Consider the following 5,960-nt stretch of genomic DNA (forward strand, 5'->3'; position numbering starts at 1 on the left):
TGTTGTTCCTTTGGGCCAAATGACCCTAACATGTAAATTGTGCTTACATGCCATCATCCCATCAATGTAATCATCTTCGGGATTTCAATGGAGAAGTGATACCCCTTAAGAACTAGTTGGGGTAACTAAGAAGAGGGGATGTCACAAATATTTGTAACGGCTTGGGCAAAGGATTTTGCTTGTTTACGGGGCAGCAAAGGTTGGCTTAATGGTGTTATCAAGATTGGATTCGATTACTTTAGGACGATTGTAGGCGGTAATGGTGGGTGGATTGAGGTTTTGTGAAGTGTTGGATGAACCGAGAGATAGGATTAGATTTAGGGTTCTTGTTTGGTTTATTTTTGTGGAATCTGTTTGGATTAAAGATTCATTGAGACATCTCCGGGGAAAAGGATCCATAACTGAAAAACGGAGAACAAAAAAGCGATTTGAAGAGATTACCTTGTTGGGAAAAAGCTAGAACAAAGATGGTGTATGAACAATACCATGTCGCATTGAAAATCGCCGAGCAACATGTTTTTCTTTCAAGATTCATGAAATAGATTAAATAATCCTATTATAGAAAACGTTGTTTAAGGGTATAATTGGAATAATGAAAAAGTAAGTATAAATATATTCATCTAGTTTGTTACACTTTTTAAATGATAAAAGAAAAAACCAAGCGCACATATATATATATATATATATATATATATATATATATATATATATATTCATATCGTGTTTGTTACATTTGTTTTAATATTTAAATTTATTCTTATTTATTTGTTACATGTATTATTTGTATTGAAAATTGAGGGTATTCTTGAAAAGAAAAATCCAACCCAAAAATGCTAAAATTAGTAGTTTTCTTTTTATATAGTATAAATATAGATATATTTGTCGTTAAAAAAACATACAATGTGGCGTAGTTCTTGATAGAAGATGAATTTATTCTTCATGTTTTTCATATCTATCACTTCTTAGATAGTTGGAATAAGACCCTCTGTAACATAATTACAACACGAACAACATTAAAAAAGTGTTATTTATTAATAACATAAATTAAACAAAATTCTTTGCAATGAGAGATTAATACTTATATGAATATGATGAGACAATGTTTGCATTACAGATTAATGTTTACGTGAAAAAGTTTGTATTTGTTACAAGTGTTCTTTACCATTATAAAGTGATTGATATGAAAAATATGAAGAATGCATTCATTTTTCACCTAAGCACTACCTTACATTGCAGAGTTTTTACAGTAAATTCAATTTTTCCCACTAATGATAAACACCGATGACAGTTTCCGATTGGATCCTTTTTTGTCGTTTTTTTCTTAATTAATAAATGTTTGGTGATATTTCCCTCTTCACTTTGTCTTGTGGTCATAGGCGGAGCCCTTCATGGGCTGGGTGGCCCATCCTAAAAAATTTAAAAATTAACAATTGGTCTACTTTGTGAGATTTTATACAATTTTGTGTTGGATTTAGGTTTCAGCCTATCTAAATTTCCGCAAACTTGGTGTAATGGTCCACCCGAAAAATTTAAATAATTCAGCTATAGGTCTATTTTGCGAGACTTAAACAATTTTTCAACGGTTATAGTTTTCCGCAGTTTCAAAAGTGGCATACGTGATTTTTGTTATGCTTATACTTGGCATGTTAGCGGAGGCTTATAGACCTTCGAATTTGCATGAGTTTCAAATCTCCCGCATATTGTAATGTCAACTGAAAATTCTGTTAGTTAACGAGTTGTAATGTAAAAAGAAAAGTTTCATAATTTATAGTAGTTATTAAATATGTAATTATTTAAGTATCAACCCAAACTTGTTAGTCAAACTCCGTCATTTCAACTTCGTATTTAGTGTTTATTACAACTTTAATTTATGTTTATATATTATAATTAATTTTAGTGGCCCATCCAATCTTTTCTTTCAGGCTCGGCCACTGCTTGTGGTTATTACTACCACCCAACCCACCAAATATTGTCTCTTAATTTTCCTTTCCTCAAATATATTTTATACGAGTGTTTGCCACTCCGACTAAGTCCTACTTTCAAAACTTTCAATATATTTTATACAAGTGTTTGAAAGTATTAATCACCAAATACATCAAATGGCAATGCATGGAACTTCACTCCTGGTTCCTTCTGTTCAAGAGTTAGTAAAACAACCCATCACCAAAGTTCCAGAACAATATCTTCAACCGAATCAAGACATTGTTGTAACACTACTTCTTTACCACAAGTTCCGGTAATCGATCTGCATAAATTGTTGTCTAATGATACAATTGAGCTAGAAAATTTCGACCATGCCTGCAGAGAATGGGGTTTTTCCAGGCTTATTTGGCTTATTCTTATGCATGCTCGTTATTTACTTTATTATATATTTTACACGTTCAAAATAAAACCGGTAATTAAGATTTTTATTTTGTGGTGACCGGGGTTTGAAGGCACCTTGCATATATTATGCGTTGTCTCAACCAAGTGAGCTTACCTCACGAGGACCAGTAATTAAGATTTAACTAAAGGCTGAATTACATTTTTTTATCAAATAAGTTATTTTTAGGTTTCATTTTTGTCTCTCATACGGAGCAAATATTTTTTTTTGGTTCTATTTTGGTTTTTTTCCGTTATAAATATTAGACGCTTTTGTCCCTTAATTTCTTTCATTTCAATGCGATCCCTTAAATAACAAATGCTTGACACTTTGGTCCCTTAATCACAAGCCGTAGACCCTGAACTAAAAGATCAAATTTCTAAGTTAGGTCTTTCCTGCGGCCAAAGCATCAATTGTGATTTTGCGCGTTTCGGTCGGAAAAAAAAATCAAAACTTATTCACAATGCTACCGAACTTTGCAAATCCTCTATATGTATTTTTATAGAGGTGTCTGTAAAGTTTCGTAGCATTACGACCAAGTCTCAATTTATTTTTATTTTCGGCGAACCGCGCAAAATCACAATTTTTTCCAAGTGCAAGTTCGGAAAAGTGACCTAGAGGTTGAATTTTTTCACCATTTTTTGCACGCATGTTTAGTACATAAAAAAACATTTCCAACAAAAAATTAGAATTTTCCGACGAAGGACGGATTAAATATGAATTTTTAATACGCCAAAAACTCAAGAAACGAAAACATCAAAACATCGACCTAGAAATTGAATTTTGAGCTGGTTTTTTGCGGACACCTCTATAAAAATACATATAGAGGGTCTGTAAAGTTCCGTAGCATTCCGAATAAGTCTCGATTTATTTCGATTTTCGACCAAAACGTGTAAAATCACAATTGATTCTCTGTGAGGCTGCACTTAAGTGCGGTGGAGCCAACGCTAGTTAACTCTTCTTGGGGGCAAAAACATATTTTTCCATGTGTTTTTAAGAAGAAAAAAAACACGTGTTAGAAAATCAATTCTTAAAGTGTTTACAATGTACTTATGTTTTGGCTTGGGCTTGTAGACCAAACAAAAAAAAAAAAAACCGGCTTCGAGTGGTGTGGCACTTGCCACATCGGGACTGTTCAGATCCGCCCCTCCTTAGGTGGTCAAAATAAAATTAAAAAACTTAAGACATCAAATTGTCTGGCCTCTATAACTTATGAGAACAAAATTGAACCAAGAAAAATTAGTGGATCAAAATTAAACTTTAAATAATTTAAAGAATCAAAATTATAAATCATCCTAAATTGAAGCTTAACTACTAGCTTTATCTTAATGGATTGTTATTGAAATGAACTTTTTTAATCCATTTACAATTGAAATTTTAATCCATCAATTTGCCACCCCTTCATTTTTAATAACTTTTTTGACTACTTCTATGCAATTATTTTTAGAGAATATTAAGGAAAAAATGAATCTATGTACATTAGAATTTAGAAGATAGTTTGGATATTTGTCTTCCCTTTTCAAATAAAAAATATTAACTTGAAAATTAACTGCAGTTGATTAATCATGGAGTCAACACTTCACTGATTGAAAATATGAAGATTGGTGTTGAACAATTCTTCAACCTTCCAATGGAAGAAAAGAAGAAATATTGGCAATCACCAACTGATATGCAGGGATTTGGTCAGTTGTTTGTTGTATCTGATGAACAAAAATTAGAATGGCAAGACATGTTTTATATTAACACTTTGCCCTTGAACTCAAGGCATCCACATCTAATTCCTAGCATTCCCAAACCATTCAGGTTTTTGCAGTTTCTCAATTTATATATTGAATAATTAATTAATTATGTTGGTAATTAAAACATATTTTGTTGTTTCATTGTAGAGATCATCTAGAGACTTATTGTTTAGAACTAAAAAAACTAGCTTTCACAATAATTGGTCGTATGGAGAAAGCGATGAAGATCAAAAGCAACGAACTAGTTGAATTCTTTGAAGATGCAATTCATCAAGGAATGAGGATGAATTACTATCCTCCATGTCCCCAACCAGAGCATGTAATTGGAGTAAGTCCTCATTCTGATATGGGTGCCTTAACCATCCTTCTACAAGCCAACGACGTAGAAGGCCTCCAAATAAGAAAAGATGGACAATGGGTTTCTGTTCAACCCCTCCCTAATGCTTTTGTCATCAACATTGGAGACATGTTGGAGGTAATGATCATGACATAGTTAACAATTGAAATTTATTTCATTAGTCAAAATCCATTTTTGAAATTAAAAATAAAGTACATGGAGAAAAAGTTGAACATAATTTAGTAACCTTAAAATGGTTGAAAATTCTAATAACAAAAGAAAAGCGACTATTTAAACAAAAATGACAAAAATTGGCTAGACACACTACGTTTTGGTTATGATTCATTGCAGTGAACTGGAATTCATCATTATACTGAATTGATATTCCTTATATTAAATCAAGATTTAAGTTGGGATTCGTTTTTAAAATAGTGATAGGGTTTTTGAAGTTTCGCAAAATTCATTGAATTTTTTGACGAAAGTTACAATTTCAGAGGGGAAATGATTGTTTACTACATTAGGGTCATATATAATGTTGATAGGACCCATATGAATTTGACCAATGAAATAGAGTATATATGAAGTGTGTGTCAAAGAGTGCATCATACATGCTTGTATTAATAATGAATTAGTACAATTGAAAATAGATATTAGTCATAAAAGCTTTTAATATTATTGTTCACATTTTTGTTTTTTAATAATTCAAAATTTTAATAAACAATTATTTTAGCACAAAATGTGAAAATAATAGATTGAAACAAAATATTGTTACAAACCATCCAAATTCCAAAACAATGGGAACAATCCAAAGACAAAATAAATGATAGAATCAACAATAACCCCAACACTACCGCATTTGAACATGATACAACAGTTAAAAACAAAATTGATCAAATTACAAATACACAAAATTCAACGACAATCTGATAGATTAAACCACGTTAATTTAGTAACCAAAAAAAAACCACGTTAATTTAGTTGATAATCAAAGAAGAGAAGCACTCGCGGCAATCACAAGTTTGCGGTGGCGGAGTCGGCAAAAAAAGTTCGGGTTGGCCACTAAAATAAAAAACAATTACATATTTTACAACTATTATATATTATGAAACTTTTTTGTACCGTACAACTGTTAACGGAGAGAATTTTCGGTTGACGGCGGGCGGTTCTAAGGCCCGACAAGCACAGGGCGATTGTTCGGGCTCCGGCTCATTTTTTTTTTCAATTTCTTATGTAAATCCCTTTGAATTTCTTATATAAACCCCTATAAATTGGGCAATTTCTTTAAAAAAAATTATTATTTGCTTGCAATCTCTTATGTAAACCTCTATAAATGTGTTGCAATTTTTTTTTGCCCGAGACTTTATAATAATCTGGCTCTGTCATTGGTTGACGGGACAATATGTGGGAGATTTGAAACCCATGCAAATTCGAAGGTCTATAAGCCTCCGCTAACATGCCAAGTATAAGCATCACAAAAATCACGTATGCCACTTTTGAAACCGCCGAAAACTAAAATCGTTGA

General features: G+C 32.0%; 1 pseudogene across 1 annotated transcript; it reads left to right on the top strand.

The window, feature by feature from the left end:
- The first annotated feature begins 2,099 nt into the window (after nt 1–2,099).
- On the top strand, nt 2,100–4,594 carry LOC146922368 (protein SRG1 pseudogene; annotated as a pseudogene). The gene is made up of 3 exons (XR_015011143.1): nt 2,100–2,317; nt 3,912–4,165; nt 4,249–4,594. The product of XR_015011143.1 is annotated as a protein SRG1 pseudogene (transcript).
- The last annotated feature ends 1,366 nt before the right edge of the window (nt 4,595–5,960 follow it).

Source organism: Medicago sativa, chromosome 5 (genome assembly GCF_051527215.1).
Source record: "Medicago sativa cultivar Bolivia chromosome 5, Bolivia_mono, whole genome shotgun sequence".
In the NCBI taxonomy this organism is placed as follows: Eukaryota; Viridiplantae; Streptophyta; class Magnoliopsida; order Fabales; family Fabaceae; genus Medicago; species Medicago sativa.